This window comes from Typopeltis vanoorti, chromosome 12 (assembly GCF_054136105.1).
Source record: "Typopeltis vanoorti isolate ZY-2024b chromosome 12, IOZ_Tvanoo_1.0, whole genome shotgun sequence".
In the NCBI taxonomy this organism is placed as follows: domain Eukaryota; kingdom Metazoa; phylum Arthropoda; class Arachnida; order Uropygi; family Thelyphonidae; genus Typopeltis; species Typopeltis vanoorti.
The window spans coordinates 136,741,592-136,759,952 of record NC_143560.1 but is presented as its reverse complement, the minus strand read 5'-3'; the positions used below and the strand labels follow the sequence as shown (position 1 = coordinate 136,759,952).

The following is an 18,361-nucleotide window of genomic DNA, read 5'->3' as shown; positions in this document are numbered from 1 at the left end:
TTGTAGTCAGAGTAAATATCAGCTCCAGGATATGTTCTTGCATTTTTTACACTATTCTTGTATCTTTGCTTACTATAATGTAATCAATTTGATACCTTTCCGTATCTCCTGGTTTTTTCCATGTCTATAGTCTTCTCTTAGATTTTTTTAAACCAAGTATTCGTAATTATTAGCTTATTTTCTTTACAGAATTCCAGTAACCTTTCTCCTCTCTCATTTCTATTACCTAGTCCATATCTTCCTATTATACTCCCATCCTCTTCTTCTCCTACAACTCCATTCCAATCTCCCATTATAATCATATAGTTTTTTCTTTTTTCTTCCTTAATTAGTTCATGTAATTGTTTGTACATTTCCTCTATTTCCTCATCTGAATGGTCACTTGTTGACATATATACCTGCATTATTGTTATGTCCACTGGTTCAGCCTTCAATTTTACCACCATAATCCTGTCATTCAGACAGTTTATGCTAATGATGCTCTTTGCTGTTCTTTTATTAAAAACAGGTGCAACTCCTTTTTCCTTTTTATCTCCACCTGAGTAAATTACTCTTACTTCGTCACTATAAAAATCACCTATTCCTTCCCATCTGACTTCACAGAGTTCTATGATATCAATTTTTCCTTTGTCCATTTCTTGTTTGAGATTTTCTAATTTTCCACATCTGTTCATTGTTCTCACATTCCATGTTGCAATTTTGATTCTCTGATGATCTTTCATTTTCAGTTTGTTTATAGCTTGTTTTAAGTCACTTTTAGAGGTTTGATCGGGAGGAACATCAGCCCTTGAAGTGTCCATTTTCCCGATATTGTATCCATTTCAATGTGCACCTTCTTTTCCTCTCTGTGCCAAGAGACACCACCTTGGTTTGCCGGCTGGTAGCTGCCCACTTATAAGTTCTATTCATTGCTACTAAACTTTTCTAGGGATATTAGTGGAGTGGTTTCCCATTGCTTTCTCCACCGCAGTGCTCCAGCAAGTACTAGTAGAGCTGCTGCCCTCTACCAGTTAGAGTAAAAGTTGGGAAAAGGAGAGACACCCTTGGACCTCGAGTACTCTAATACTCTCGGGGTCGAAATAAGCAAGAGTCAGCCAAGTGAGTGGAAGCAATGTCAGGCTCAGCTCGGGACCCCGTGGTCGCTAACCCCGTACTCCCAAGACGGGAGCCCCTGGGGATTCACTTAGTATAAAAATATATTATTCAGTAGCAAATCCTTGCAATTTTGTTCTTAATTGATACTAATGATTTACAGTTAATTAACTGATGGCCACGATATTAAATCATGCATTGCTAATGAAACTATTGCAAGAGGTTACAGCCACTTTGGAAGAACAATAAAATACAGCTAACTACAAGACTCTATCTTATCGATACCCTTGTTAACTCTGTCTTACTATACTGATGCGAGAGTTGGACATTGCTAAAGGAATATGAGAAAAGACTACTGGCCTTCGAGATGGAGTGCTTCAAAACTTTTGAAGATACTATACGTGCACACATAACAAATGACAAGGTTAGAAGAAACATCTGCTCCATTACTGAACACAGGAAATATATATCATTACTAAAATATGTCAGAAACAGCTCCAGTGGCTGGACTACAGATTCTGATCAGAATAGTTTACCTAAAATAGCACCAGAGGGCTAGATGTCTGGCAAAGAAACACCACGGGTGATCTAAAATCACCTGGATAGATAATATTAGAAAATGGGCTAATTCTTTGTTCTTCACCTTGTTAAGGGGATCCCAAGACAGAAATACCTTGACAGAGTATGTCAGCACTGTCACGATTATAGTGCCACAAAGGTCTACTTAGGCTATGGGTGAAGAACAACAACTACATCTTCAGAAAATTGTCATAAAATAAGTAACTAGTAAGAAGTTTAACTGTTAAAACCTTGTGCTTTAGATAAAATTTTGTGGTCAACTGATAATAGCAATATCCTCCTATAATTTTCACATTCATTTTTATTTATTTCCCTTTTTATATACTGATTAGCACTTCTTTCCATTCTGCGAGTATCTCTTCTTTATCCAGTATTAAGTTTACCAACTTAATTATAAAAGTAAAATAAATCAGCTAACGCCTTTTATTCCATTATTAGTAGACGAGGCCTTTATACCCTGTCTATCTTTTGGAGACTGAATGGGCAGTTCAGTCTCCACCTGTAGCCAATCAGAGATAGCTGGCCTATGTCTATCACTAATTATAGCAACCACCGATGAAGAGGCTGGCAAACAAGTGCTGCCATCTCTTGGTACCTAACCCTAACAAGATATGTTACTGTCTGAAATAATGTGGGTACTACGGTCAATTTTCTTGAGTTTACGGGATAAAAAACCCGAGTTTCCGGGAGGAAAAACCCGCTTGCCCCTGCCAGAGATTGACTAACTCGGGAATCGGTCGAAGAAAGGCTTAGAAAAAGTTCCTGCAGTCAGCGACTAGACTTGAACTTAAGTCTGATTTCGAGCGACCAAGTGCAGAGGATGCAAGTGCCTCTTCCATTGAGCTACACACCGTCGATAGCTCAGTTGGCAGAAGCGGTGAACTGTAGACTTCGGCAACTTAATTATATGAGTGGTTAATTCACTTCTCCTATATTTGATGAGTTTGGCTACTATTTCATTAGTATTTGGTGCTTTGTTGTCTTTGAGCTGCTTTACAGTTTCTTCTATTTCAGCTAGTGAAGGTTTAATATTTCTGGGTGACAGTATGATAAGTGTTCTGTTTAAAAGACATAGCAGGTTTATCACAATGTAGGAGTTTGTTAAAATACACTCTCCACCTGTTTGCTATTTCATCTCTACTGGCTAGTGTTTGTCCATTGCTATCATTGGTTATTGTTGCTTTGATATGAGCACCTGTTTTTTGGCTTATAAGTTCAAGCAAAAATTTTCTAGTGTTATTTACTGTGAAGTATTTTTGGATTTCTTCATTTGTTCATGTAAAAATTTCCTTTTCCTTTGTTTGATTATTTTATGGCTTCCTTGCTGCTTTCTGTTGTATCTCTGAGCAGCATGAATATCATTTAGGTTATTAAGCAAAGTGCTTTTATCTTTTTCTTTACTGCCAGTTCACATTCTTCATTAATCCATTTTTTTAGGTTGTATTTTACTTTGAATTCCAATTGAGTTTCATGCTATTCTTGATATGATTCCAGATGTTTTCAGTGTTTTTGTTTTCTTCCAGATGTGTCTTTTTCAATTTCTGTTTTAATTCACACTCGTATTTTCTTCTCTTCTGTTTTTTTCTAGTTTGTTAATATTGTATCTTAGTTAATTTATGTGTGCTGAAAAGTATTTACTGTTTATTTTAACCTCTTTAATTTAATTTAATTTTTTATTTTATTTTTATATTTTATTTTAATTTAATTTAACCTTAAGAATAGCACCAGTTAGAAAATGGTTGCTATCACACTCAGCTCCCCTGAAACTGCAGATTTCTGAATGCAATTTCCATGTCTTACCGATTAAGATATGGTCTGTTTGATTGATGATGTATGTCTATCAGGAGATTTTCTGTGTTTGTGTATATTCATTAATGTGCATATAAATTTCATAAACATAGTGATGCTTATTATTAAATTTTCAAAGAAAAGGAAGTATGAGTAGGTTAATTGGTAAATTCGGAAGAAGGCTAGTTCAGAAGCCTTAAGGTAGCAGCTCTACCACTGAACTATTCCATCGTCAGGCTAGTCCCCTGACATGGAGAACATAATCCTACTTGTAAGCTGACAGAAAAAGATAATCGGATTGAATCTATGGGAAATGACCCTGGAATGGAAATGGGAAAACGAAAATGGAAACGACAAAATATAATACACACAGCAAACTGGAATGTAAGAGGAATAGCATATAAAGAAATAGAATTAGACCAGTTATTAAATGAAAGAAATTTTAAAATAGCAGTAATCACTGAAACAAAAAAGAAATTAAAAGGAACTATGAGAACCGAAAATTTTAATGCGATATAAAGTGGAGTCGACAGAGACCAAAGAGCACAAGCAGGAGTCATGATTTGGATTCATAACTCCCTTTCAAAACAGTTAAAACATTATAAATTATGGAATGAAAGAATAATAGAAGCTAGAATAAAAATAGATAGAGGCTATTTAACAATAATTGGTTTATATGCCCCAGAAGAAGGAAGAGAACAGGATAATATTGATTTTTATAATCAGCTACAAAACATATATAATAAAATAAATAAAAATGATTATGTAATTTTAGCAGGAGACTTAAATGCAAGAATTGGAAACATGAAAATTAATAATAATATACGAATACATGGAGAACATACTCTAAACAGGAATGGTAAAAAACGGATTGACTTTGTAGTTTATAATAACCTAAAAATAATGAATTCCTTCTATAAACATAAAGACATACATAAATATACTTGGGCAGCAAGAGGATGGAAATCAATATTAGATTACTTCATATTAAATGAAAAGACATCAAAATTTTCACTAGATGTTAGAGTTCACAGAGGATATGAAATAAACAGTGACTACTTCCTTGTCAAAATAAAATTAAGATTACCACCTAAATGGCTACAAGTAACAAGAACAGAAAGAAAAATTGAAACATTTGTTTATAAAACTAGACTATTGAATGACACAAATGTACAATGGCTATATGAACAAAGAATTAACCAATATCTAGATAAAATAAAACAAAATGAAGAAATAGAAATAGAATGGCTTAATATAAAAACGATACTAAATGCAGCAGCAAATGAAAGCTTAGGAAAGACCAAAAAATTCAATAAAAGAAAAAAACTGAAGATCTTGGATGACACTATCAAAGAAATAATCAAAAAGAAAAAAGAAGCCTATCACAAATGGTTAAGCAGTAAAAGATTAGAAGATGAAATAGAATATAAAAGAATAAGAGCTATAGCTAAAAGAGAAGTCAGAAAAAGACATAGAGAATCATGGAATAAATTTGTTTCTAATTTAGAACATGATTTATATAAAATAAGACCCATTGTATATAAGATTTTGAAACACCTAAATGCAGATACCAAAGAAACATAAAATTAAACACTGAATTGAAATTAGAAGAATTTCTAAATTACTACACCAAACTGTGGACAGACAAATATTTTAAAAAAGACAACCGGCAAACAATTAATGAAAATGAAAACGAAATAACTGAAGAAGAATTAGAAATCAGCCTGAAAGAAACAAGAAATGGAAAATCACCTGGAGAAGATAAGCTAGGTTCAGAACTATATAAATACGCAGGAACAAGATTCAAAGAAAGACTCTTATTATTTTTAAATAAAATTTACTCAACTGGTATCCCCCCAATAGAATGGAAAAAAGTAATCGTGATTCCTATCTTTAAGAAAGGTAATAGAGATGACCCTAAAAACTATAGAGGTATCAGTATACTAAATTCCTGTTACAAAATATATAGAAGAATCTTAAATAACAAACTAATGAAATATTCCGATAACTTTATTCTAGAGGTACAGAATGGATTTAGAAAAGGATGATCATGTATAGACCCAGCCTTTTGCCTAAAATTAATAATAGAGAAAAGAAGAGAATATAATTTAGAAACACATATTGCATTTATTGACTTTGAAAAAGCATTTGACAAAGTTAAAAGAAACATATTATTTAACATATTAAAAGAAAGACAAATATCAAATAATATCCTAAAAGCTGTCACAAGTATATATGAAAATAATCAAATACAAATAAGATTAAATCACGAGCTATCATATACAAGAGAGATAAACCAAGGGGTCCGACAGGGATGTCCCCTCTCTCAGCAACTCTTTTTAATATCTACTTAAATTAAATAATAATAAAATGGAGTAAAAATTTACATCAAGGAATTAAACTTTCACCCACAGTTAATTTAAACACTCCCCTCTTTGCAGACGACCAAATAATAATTACAAATTCTGAAGATAACTTACAGAAAGCTATTTTAAATCTAAATGAGATATCCAAAGATTATGGTATGATAATATCAACGGAAAAATCAAAAACTATGGCCTTTAAAGGACAAGATCCAGCAAGAACTAAAATAGTAATAGATAACAAGATCTTAGAACAGGTGAATTCATTTAACCTAGGATGTATGATCACATATGAAAATGAAAAAGATATAAACGTAAAAATTGCAAAATATTTAAAAATAACAGGTGTAATTAACTCTATATTTAAACCAAACCTAGTTCAAAAACAAACCAGGCTAAAAGTATACAATACATTAGCCTTACCGGTCTTAATGTATGGAAGCGAAATCTGGACAATAAAACAAAGACAAACAAAGATTAACAACAGCAGAAATAAAGTTTATGAGAAAAACTGCAAAGTATACCCTATTTGATCACAAAAGAAACGAAGATATTATGAAAGAATTAAACCAAGAACCAGTAATAGAAAAAATTAAAAAATATAAACATAAATGGATGGAACACGTTCAAAGAATGAAAACAGAAAGATTACCAAAACAAGCCTTAAAGTACAAGCCATTAGGAAAAAGAAAACCAGGATGTCCTCTGAAACGATTCAACGATGACTTCTAAGGCCGGAACAGGCCATGCTAGGCCTAAATACTTGATACGTATGATGATGATGATGAGTAGGTTAATTAGTTATATTTTAGTGGCCACTGTTGATAAAGAGAAGAAACTGTCTTATTAAGTTGGAATTGAACTGCTTCTGTTTGTGACTTCTCATCAAATCCTATGATCTATAATCTTGTGTGATGCTTGTGTCTGATTTGGGCTCTTTAGAATATAAGTGTTAAGTTATAATGCAGATCTGAATTGTGAAGCACTTGTGAAACAAACATTTTACACATGCTGTTACACTGCAATGCCATACTTTACACTAATGTTGTTTGTTTGTAAATAAAGATATTAATTTTTAATTTACTTTATCCATCACCTAATCTCTTTAATTCTTAACTTAATTTATTTTTATAAAAAAAAATCCCCTAACCGAATCTGTGTTAACTGAGAAGAAAAAGTTAATAAACCATTCTGGTATACCATGGACATCTATATGCAAGTTCTTACAACTTTTCTAAAAGCTTTACAATCACTTCAGAGATACAGATAGGACAACAGTTAGACACATCGGTCTTTGCACCATCCTTATGCAATGGGATTATCATACATTCTTTCCATTCCTATGGGATCTTTCCTGACAATTAAGCCTAGCCAGTTCAGCTGAACATTCCTTTAGTTTACGTGCCGATATCCTATCTCTATTTCCAAATTATTACCCAGGTTATGCAATAGCTCTAGAACCTCCTCATGCATCTCTATTTCTTCATTCAATGTATTGGTAGCACTGTGCACTATGTTACATACCCAGGTTGATAGATCTTGGCAAAGTGAGCACTCATTAGTTGAGCTATCACATCTGCATTCAGTAAAGTATTCTGCCACAGTCATTCTTTCTTTTATGCAGCATAATAAAATTCTTTTCTGTTATCTTTGGCCTATGCAGCCAATTTCTGTTCATACTAGCTTTCCATACAATACTCATAACTGTCTAGCTTAAGCTCTATATATTTCATAACTCCTCTCACAATATTCCTCCTACATAATCTTCTTCTTCTTGTGGATCTTTTGTTTAATGAGATTGCCCATCCATTTCATAATTCTATTTGTTCTTCAAACTCTTGTGATACATTCAGATAACACAATTCAAGCATCTTTTGTTATTTGGTAACCTCCATGGAGTCGACAGACTCATTGTAGGAGGCCCACTCAACCAGCAACATGTCTATCACAATGCATTCAGGCAATGCATTTCACTCAGTAACAATTCTGTGCATAAAAAATCTACTTCACACACCCTTCTTCACCACATCTTTATACAACTTCAGGGATGACCTCTCGTTCTTCCCATCTTAACATCCACTCTTTTTATAATTTCTTCTGTATTAATCTGATAGAATTCCTTAACTAACTTGAAGAACTCTATCATATCTCTGCTTTTCCTCCTATCCACCAACCTCTGTAATCCACATTCTCTTAAATTCTCTTCATAACCAACACTCCAGAGTCCTGATATCACTTTGACTATATATCTTTGGACCTCTCTAGTGTTTCCATATTACAGTGAAAACTAGGTGACTAAATCTGAGCACAATAGTCTATATGTGGTCCCATGTACTGCCGCTATCCTTCCCATTTAGCAATGAATACCATGGAACCAAAGATAGTATTCTCCTGAGTTTGTCATAATTTCCAAATTTGAACTACAAAGTGCAGCATATAACCTGTCTTGATTGGAACATCCATATAGATGACTTCCCAGGTCAGTACAGCGTGATCCTTGCGGACATGTGCTTTGCATTATGGGATACTAAGGCAAGTGATGTGTAGTCATACCACCTTTACTACAAGTTTCCCTAGTCCTGAAAATACTTCAGGTGCAAACCTTGTTTGCTTACACTTGCATAAAGGATTAAACCAAGCATATAATTTCTTGGTCTTTAATTTATAGTATAATCAAGTCCGCCAGGTGTGCTTTGCATTGTAGGATACTAAGGCAAGTGATGTGAAGTCATACCACCTTTACCAGGACTTGCTCCAGTCCTGAAAATACTTCAGTCACAAACCTTGTTTGTTTACACGTGGATAAAGGATTAAACGAAGTATATCAATTCTTCATCATCATGCGTATCAAGGATTTAGGCCTAGCTTGGCCTGTTCCGGCCTTAGAAGTCATTGTTTAAGAGGACGTCCTGGTTTTCTTTTTCCTAATGGCCTGTACTTTAAGGCTTGTTTTGGTAATCTTTCTGTTTTCATTCTTTGAATGTGTTCCATCCATTTATGTTTATATTTTTTAATTTTTTCTATTACTGGTTCTTAGTTTAATTCTTTCATAATTTCTTTATTTCTTTTGTGATCGAATAGGGTATACTTTGCAGTTTTTCCCATAAACTTCATTTCTGCTGTTATTAATCTTTGTTTGTCTTTTTGTTTTATTGTCCAGACCTCGCTTCCATACATTAAGACTGGTAGGGCTAATGATTGTATACTTTTAGCCTGGTTCGTTTTTGAACTAGGTTTGATTTAAATTTAGAGTTAATTACACCTGTTATTTTTAAATATTTTGCAATTTTTACGTTTATATCTTTTTCATTTTCATATGTGATCATACATCCTAGGTAGTTAAATGAATTCACCTGTTGTAAGATCTTGTTATCTATTACTATTTTAGTTCTTGCTGGATCTTGTCCTTTAAAGGCCATAGTTTTTTATTTTTCTGTTGATATTATCATACCATAATCTTTGGCTATCTCATTTATATCTAAAATAGCTTTCTGTAAGTTATCTTCAGAATTTGTAATTATTATTTGGTCATTGCCAAAAAAGGAGAGTGTTTAAGTTCACTGTAGGAGAAAGTTTAATTCCTTGATGTAAATTTTTACTCCATTTTATTATTATTTCATTTAAGTAAATATTAAAAAGAGTTGCTGTGAGGGGACATCCATGTCGGACCCCTTGGTTTATCTCTCTCGTATATGATAGCTCATGGTTTAATCTTATTTGTATTTGATTATTTTCATATATACTTATGATAGCTTTTAGGATATTATTTGATATTTGTCTTTCTTTTAATATGTTAAATAATATGTTTCTTTTAACTTTGTCAAATGCTTTTTCAGAGTCAATAAATGCAATATGTGTCTCTAAATTGTATTCTCTTCTTTTCTCTATTATTAGTAAGTTTTAAAAGAAGTATACCGTGAGTAGACATATCGATACAAAATTAATAATGGAAAAAACTCACATACTCTTTCGGAAAGTATTGAATTACTACAACAGGAATTTCCTTCAGACATTGTAAACGTATTTGATTTTGTAATAAATTCTGGTTATTTTTCCTTTAAAAATAAGTTATCAACAAATTGAAGAAACAGCAATGGGTAATCCTCTTTCTCCTGCTATCTCTAATTTCTTTATGGAACATTTTGAACCACGTATCTTTGACAACATTTCTCCCAGACCTACTCATTGGTTCAGATATGTCGACATTTTTGCTGTATGGAATGGCTCTTTGGATGAACTTCAACAATTTCTCACTAAGTTAAATGCATTTCATCCTAGGATCAAGTTTACCCTAGAAGTAGAATCAAATAAGCAGTTAGCCTTTTTAGATCTTCTAATTCTTTGCCAACCAGATGGTAACCTACATTTCTCAGTTTATAGAAAGAAGACTCATACAGGCCATTATATCCATGCGGAATCTCATCACCATCCCAGTCAAAAGGCAGAAACTATTAAAACACTGGTTCATCGGGCCCACTCCTTTTGTTCTTCAGATGATCTTTTACAGAAAGAACTACAATATATAACTTCTTTCTTCCTATCTAATGGTTATAAGAATTGCTTCATTAAAAGAACTTTGAGTAGTTTTAATATGTCTTCCTCTTCAAACAGAAGAAATAACACGCGTTACTATCCCTTATGTACAAGGCATCAGTGAACGTATAGCAAAAGTTTTAAAACCACTGAATATTTTTGTTGCCTTTCGACTGTTTAGAAAAATCTCCACCTTTCTCACTTCTCCTAAGGACAAGCTTCCACATCTTAATCATCCAGGTGTCTACCAGATTCCTTGCTCTTGTGGATTATCTTATTTCAGACATACGGGAAGATGTGCTTCTATTCGGCTAGAAGAACACCAATCTTATATTGAATACCTTAAACCTGAAAAGTCTGGACTTGCAGAACATGCCATCTTCACTAGACACAGAGTTCATTGGAGAAAGACGATTTCTTCACAAAAGTCAGTTTCTCATGGAACGCCTTTATAAAGAAACATGTGAAACTCTACTTCATTCTCCTAACTTAAACAGATCCGACGGCTTACCTCTATCCCCTTTATGGGAAATAGTGTAAAAATAATCATAATTAAAATTCTGAATATTTTTACGTATTATTTATGTTATGTTTATTAGTTTTAGTTTCATAACACGCATTGTCGGCACTTGCGATGTGTCCGTTATGGAATTGTTTTGTCCAAAGTGATATGTAAAGAAGTTAAAAAATTGATGTACTTACTAGATTTGATATTTGTATTACTTACAAGAAATTTATTGTAATTTAAAATTATCAAAAGTTGTGTTTTATGGGGACATTCTCCTGTCGCTAATGGAGACAGCGTGTCAGCCATTATTTATACCTAACTTTCTCGCTTGCCACTTTAGTGGAGTGCGCATGCTCGCAGAGAAGTTTGATGAGTGATTGACAGCTGAAAAGAAAGCGTCCGCTATCTGAGTAACGGCTGTAAACAAGAGCGCGTTCGGAGGAATTTAGAATACAGGCCGGCTGATATTTAGTTCGAAGGAACTTAAGTTTTTTATGTGACAGTCGGAAGAAAATTAATAGTATATTCCGAAAAAGGAATCGTGGAACTATTAAGTTTCAAAGTGGAATAAGTATTGATGAATAAAAGGAAAATATTGCTATATGCGTTTTAAACGGAATATTGGAGGAAACACTAATTGAAAGATTAATAGTAGATTCCGAAAAGGGAATCATAGAGCTGTAAGTTTTTTTAATTGGAAGAATAAGACTGTCAATAAGCATTTAGTAAATAAAAGAAGAATTTGCCATTTACGTTCTAAAGGAATGTTCGAAAAAAACTCTGATTAGGAAGTTTCATCTGTATTAAGGACGCCGGATCTGACTATTATTTCTACTGAAGAAAAGAGATAGAATTAAGTCAGGAAGAATTAATATGTGCTACATAAGTGATGGTAAAGGATCCTGTGAAAATGAAGAATAAAGTCATATATCTTTGGAGAAGGGCCTTGACAGAGAGAGAAACTGGCTATGAACATTTTGTGATTGTGCAAACAAAGTGTTTAGTCTAGTCTTAAGTGTAAGTTTAATTTAAAAAGGCCTTGGATCCAATTAATTTGTAGTTATGTAATATTTGTTTGAAGTGTATATATATTGTTTTTGTTTTATTAAATGTGTTTATTTTGTATTTTGGTCTTGAGTCAGTGATTATTTGGATTCTGAAAGAGTTAAGGTCATTGCACCAATTGGAGTGAACCCTTGTGCATATAAAAACATATAGGTGCACTCGGAATTAAAAAAATAATTGTTAGAAACAGAGATCATCTCTATGGTAGGATTAAATATTAAGATAATATCTATGAATATCTCCTCAATATAAAAATCCACCAATTATTAACAATAGTACTTTACAAATCAGCTAATCTTTCCTAACTTTTTATTGTATTGATTTTTTTAAATATTTTTTTAATTTTTTTTATTTTAATTTATTTTTATTTTTAGGAAAGTTATTGACCTTTTTAGTTATCTTACACCATTAGGTGGCGCTTTTTGGAATTGTTAGTTATTGTTTAATTTGAGCTTAATGTACTGAAGATGCCTGTGACACACAGGCGAAAATTATACTATTAAATAATCTTTGTACGCGAGTTTTTTCCGTTATTAATTTTGTATCTATTATTAGTTTTAGGCAAAAGGCCCGGTCTATACATGATCGTCCTTTTCTAAATCCATTTTGTACTTCTAAAATAAAGTTTTTGGAATATTTCATTAGTTTGCTATTTAAGATTCTGCTATATATTTTGTAACAGGAATTTAGTATACTGATACCTTTGTAGTTTTTAGGGTCATCTCTATTACCTTTTTAAAACATAGGAATCACAATTGCTTTTTTCCATTCTATTGGAGGGATACCAGTTGAATAAATTTTATTTAAAAATAATAAGAGTCTTTCTTTGAATCTCGTTCCTGCATATTTATATCGTTCTGAACCTAGCTTATCTTCTCCAGGTGATTTTCCGTTTCTTGTTTCTTTCAGGCTGATTTCTAATTCTTCTTTAGTTATTTCCTTTTCATTAATTGTTTGCCAGTTGCCTCTACAGTCAAAAATATATCCCCCCAGCTGCAGACTAGGTGACCGGTCGGTTGGGAGTGGTACTAACATGAAGTCGCATCTAAGTAACACGTGGACCCTGCATAGGAAGCGGGAATAACGCGTAGTGAAAGAAGTGAAAGTTTGCCAGTTGTCTTTTTTAAAATATTTGTCTGTCCACAATTCTGTGTAGTAATTTAGAAATTCTTCTAATTTCAATTCGGTGTTTAATTTTATGTTTTTTTTTATATCTGCATTTAAGTGTTTCAAAATCTTATATACATTGGGTCTTATTTTATATAAATAATGTTCTAAATTAGAAACAAATTTGTTCTATGATTCTCTCTGTCTTTTTCTGACTTCTCTTTTAGCTATGACTCTTATTCTTTTATATTCTATTTCATCTTCTAATCTTTTACTGCTTAACAATTTGTGATAGGCTTCTTTTTTCTTTTGATTATTTCTTTGATTGTATCATCCCAGATCTTCAGTTTTTTCCTTTTATTGAATTTTTTGGTCTTTCCTAAGCTTTCATTTGCTGCTACATTTAGTATCATTTTTATATTAAGCCATTCTATTTCTATTTCTTCATTTTGTTTTATTTTATCTAGATATTGGTTAATTCTTTGTTCATATAGCCATTGTACATTTGTGTCATTCAATAGTCTAGTTTTATAAACAAATGTTTCAATTTTTCTTTCTGTTCTTGTTACTTGTAGCCATTTAGGTGGTAATCTTAATTTTATTTTGACAAGGAAGTAGTCACTGTTTATTTCATATCCTCTGTGAACTCTAACATCTAGTGAAAATTTTGATGTCTTTTCATTTAATATGAAGTAATCTAATATTGATTTCCATCCTCTTGCTGCCCAAGTATATTTATGTATGTCTTTATGTTTATAGAAGGAATTCATTATTTTTAGGTTATTATAAACTACAAAGTCAATCCGTTTTTTACCATTCCTGTTTAGAGTATGTTCTCCATGTATTCGTATATTATTATTAATTTTCATGTTTCCAATTCTTGCATTTAAGTCTCCTGCTAAAATTACATAATCATTTTTATTTATTTTATTATATATGTTTTGTAGCTGATTATAAAAATCAATATTATCCTGTTCTCTTCCTTCTTCTGGGGCATATAAACCAATTATTGTTAAATAGCCTCTATCTATTTTTATTCTAGCTTCTATTATTCTTTCATTCCATAATTTATAATGTTTTAACTGTTTTGAAAGGGAGTTATGAATCCAAATCATGACTCCTGCTTGTGCTCTTTGGTCTCTGTCGACTCCACTTTATATCGCATTAAAATTTTCGGTTCTCATAGTTCCTTTTAATTTCTTTTTTGTTTCAGTGATTACTGCTATTTTAAAATTTCTTTCATTTAATAGTTGGTCTAATTCTATTTCTTTATTTACTATTCCTCTTACATTTCAGTTTGCTATGTGTATATTATTTTGTTGTTTCCATTTTTGTTTTACCTTTTCCATTCCAGAGTCGTTTTTCATAGATTCAATCCTATTATCTTTTTCTGTCAGCTAACAAGTAGAATTATGTTCTCCCTGTCAGGGGACTAGCCTGACGATGGAATAGTTCAGTGGTAGGGCTGCTACCTTAAGGCTTCTGAACTAGCCTTCTTCCAAATTTAAACCCATAGGAGGAATAGGGTATATTGAAGGGGGAAAGAGTAGATTATAGAAGAATTATAGTAAGATTTATAGAGAGGGCATATTTTTGTAAGGCCAGAAATGAAAACACCCCATGGCCCTCAAGTACTCTAATAGCATAAGGGTCATAAAATAAGAAGAGTTGCTGATAAGGCCTTATAGGAAAGATTAAAGTAAGTGGATCTTCCTCAAAGTAGAAGAAGAAGAGGATAGATCCAGCTAGAGGTCCATGGGAGTGCCACTTCCCTTACAATCAAGATGATTGCCCCTGTTGGTCCACAAGTCCTTATTCAGTATATTCGGACCACCCCACCATACACGCATGCACACACGCGCACACACACACACACATGGTGGGCTTCCCTATCCGCCACCCAGGTGATGCGCTCTCTATAAATTCTTGGTATCTTTAATTCATATTCTTGGTATCTTTAATTCATATTCTTGGTATCTTTAATTCATTTTTTACTGAGATGACTTCTGACACTGATCAAATCTAACACTCTTTGTCCTTGGGTTGTTTCTTTCAAATGCTGCTTGAGAAAGTTGTCATGCAACAGGTCAATAAATTCTCCTTTATTCTTATCACAAGTTTTCTCTACTACCCAATCAATATTTAGATAAGGTACCTATAATCAGGGGCTCCAGAAATACAACTTAACACGTTGACCACTGTAATGTTAAAACATTTTGTGATCCCCGGGCCAACTTCTTTTTGTTTTGCAATTTGTTGAAAGTAACATAAAATAATAATATTTTATGATTTTTTATCTATTTCATGCAGCTAAATAGATTTGTTAAGTGCGAATCACGTGTGCACAGCACAGCTTGAGAAGAATTTTTTTACTGACTGGGCCGAGCGGTGCACACGTGATTCGCACTTCACGCAAGGTCAAACTTGCATATCTATGACGCGTATGAACAGTTATTTGTGTTCAGTGTTTTGTCCGGTGGAATAAATTTGTTATAGTGATAAATATTGTTATAAATTGCCCTTATATGGGAGACTACGAAAAAGAGCAGCGTCATTTAGAAGCCTTGATAAATGAAGTTCTATCTGATGACGAACCATACGAATATTCGTCGGAAAGTTACAACGGAAGTGATCTTAGTTCTGTGTCTTCAGATTCCGATTCTCTCATTGCTAGAAAAAGAATAAAAGTATATACAACTGGTAATACCGAAATATTTGCTTCTAGTACATCTCAGTTTACTGCTGCTCATTCTGTAGAACAAACAATTGATGATGTTATAAGAAATCTGCATTTGACTAATGAATCTTCCTCAGATGAAATGCTTGGAAATGTGAATTCAACTGAACTACAATGGAATGATACAGGTGATAATCTAAAACATTTTCAGTTTGTGGATAATAATTTTGGAATAAAACAAAATGTTATTGAAGAAATGCACGATAAACAGCCTGTAGACTTATTTTTTATGTTTGTTGATGAAGGACTGCTGGACCTAATGGTGCAAGAAACTAACAGATACACTCTTCAAAAACTCAGTAAGACAGTTTTACAAAAACAAGGATAAGTAAGTGGAAAAACACAAATCCCAATGAAATGAAGATATTTTTGGGTTTGCAAATTTGGTTCGGTTTAGTGCAGATGCCAAAATTAGAGTGTTATTGTCGAATAACGTCCTTTATTCTACAGAAATCAAACAAGTTATGTCAAGGAATTGGTCGATCTTCTTCTCAGTAACTGGCACTTCACAGACAACGAGGGTGGAAATACTTCTGAAAGACTTTATAAAATTACACTTCTCATAAATCATATAAGAAAAAATTTCCAGAAAATAATGATGCCTTCAAGTAATATTTGCGTAGATGAAACTTTAGTTCCTTTCTGAGGTCGTCTTGCCTTTCATCAGTACATTAAGAATAAATGACACAAATTTGGCATAAAACTATTCAGATTGTGTATTGAAGATGATACATATGATTTCAAGATATACTGCACCGCAGAAAAGACCAATACCACTAATAGTGTTCCAACTTCAATTGTTATGGGACTTTGTATGAATCTACTTGACCATGGATGCCCAATATATGTAGATAATTATTATACCAGTATTGAATTAGCGCGCAAACTTTTGAATAGACAAACACACCTTGTAGGCACTTTGAGAAAAAATCGAAAGGGAATTCCACAGGATGTTACCCAGAAGAAATTGAAAAAGGGTGAAATAATTGGTAAAGAAAGTAACACAGGGGTGGTGGTAATAAAATGGTGCAATAAACGTGAAGTGCTTATGTTGTCAACAAAACACACAAACAAAATGAAATCTCTTACAGCAAGAAATGGTAATGAAGTGCAAAAGCCAGAAGCTATTATAGACTATAACAAAAGCAAAATTTGTATTGATCTATCCGATCAGGTAAAAGCCTATGCTTCGAAGAAGTGTGAAATGGTACCGAAAACTCGCAGTTGAAATTCTTTTAGGCGAACGCTTTTATGGTATATAAGCGAGTTACTGATAAAAAATATTAGCATCACAGAATTTAGAGAAAAAATCGCAAAAGAGTTATTAAGAATTACACCAAAGGAAAATAATGTCACTTTGACTTTAGACAAGGAAAAACATATTTTAGAAGAGGTTGGTACCAGTAATAGGAGAAGATGTACACTTGCTACAAAAAGTTAACCGAAGAACATAATAGAAAATATGCAACGTCTAAGGCCACACAAACACAGTGGAAATGTGTTCAGTGCAAAAAATTTTACTGTGTTCGCTGTTTTACTATTGTGCGTAACTGTACTTTGTAGTTGCTTAGTAATAATTTCACCTAATTATTTTTTTCATGTCTATTTGTCTATTGTTTGTCATTTTTTGTTTATTAGTTTTTCAATTTTTTAGAAGAAAAATTTATGATTTGACACATTTATAGTATATAAGCGAGTTACTGATAAAAATATTAGCATCACAGAATTTAGAGAAATAAATCACAAAAGAGTTATTAGGAATTACACCAAAGGAATAATCTCACTTCAATTTCAGACAAGGAAAAACATATTTTAGAAGAGGTTGGATATTTTAGAAGAGAATAATGACATATATTATAAATAAATATTTAGCACTATTGTTATTGTTTTATTCAACATTAGAAATTGGCCTAAATCAGGTAAAAATAAAACCCCTATAATAGGCCACCTGTTTGTACATGTAGTTGAAATTCTACCGCGCTAACTATATAAACCTGTTTACCAAGTCCCATATTTCCATTACCCATAATCATTTCATTTAGATATGAATCACGGGTGAACTACGCAGCCTGAAAGAAAAATCTTTATGCGAAGCAAATATCATTCACGCAATGCATTGAAAAAATGTAGTGTGAATCGTATTTGATTCATACGGCGGTCAACGTGTTAAATTTACTATCCAAAGTATTGGTCTACTTGATATAAATATCGCTATAGGTGATGTTAAAAAAAGTTCACAAAACAAGGTAATACATTCTTTATTTCTCACTATACGTGTAATTATACAGAAATATGCTTTCTTGTAAGGTGGGTTTAAAATGTATGCCACAACACAGCTCATCACAATTCAGTTGGTGTTTTCTTTCATTTATAATGAAAGAAAGATGAATTCACATAAATTATCCATGAACAGTAATCTAACAGGGAAGACAAATGATAAAATTCTAAAAATAAGAAAGTATGTACTACTCGATGTGTAGCTAAACTCACTTTTCAGGATGTACTCAGTCACTTGATCCAGTCTTTGACTTGGTTTTGCAGGATAATTGCATCTTTTTTAAACAACAGTATTAAAAAGAAAGAATCTGT

General features: G+C 32.7%; 1 protein-coding gene across 1 annotated transcript in view; it reads left to right on the top strand.

Moving 5' to 3' along the window:
* The window catches only part of Gcat (Glycine C-acetyltransferase), a 443,581-nt gene that overhangs the window by 83,782 nt on the left and 341,438 nt on the right, over positions 1-18,361 (top strand). The gene's annotated exons all lie outside the window — the stretch shown is intronic.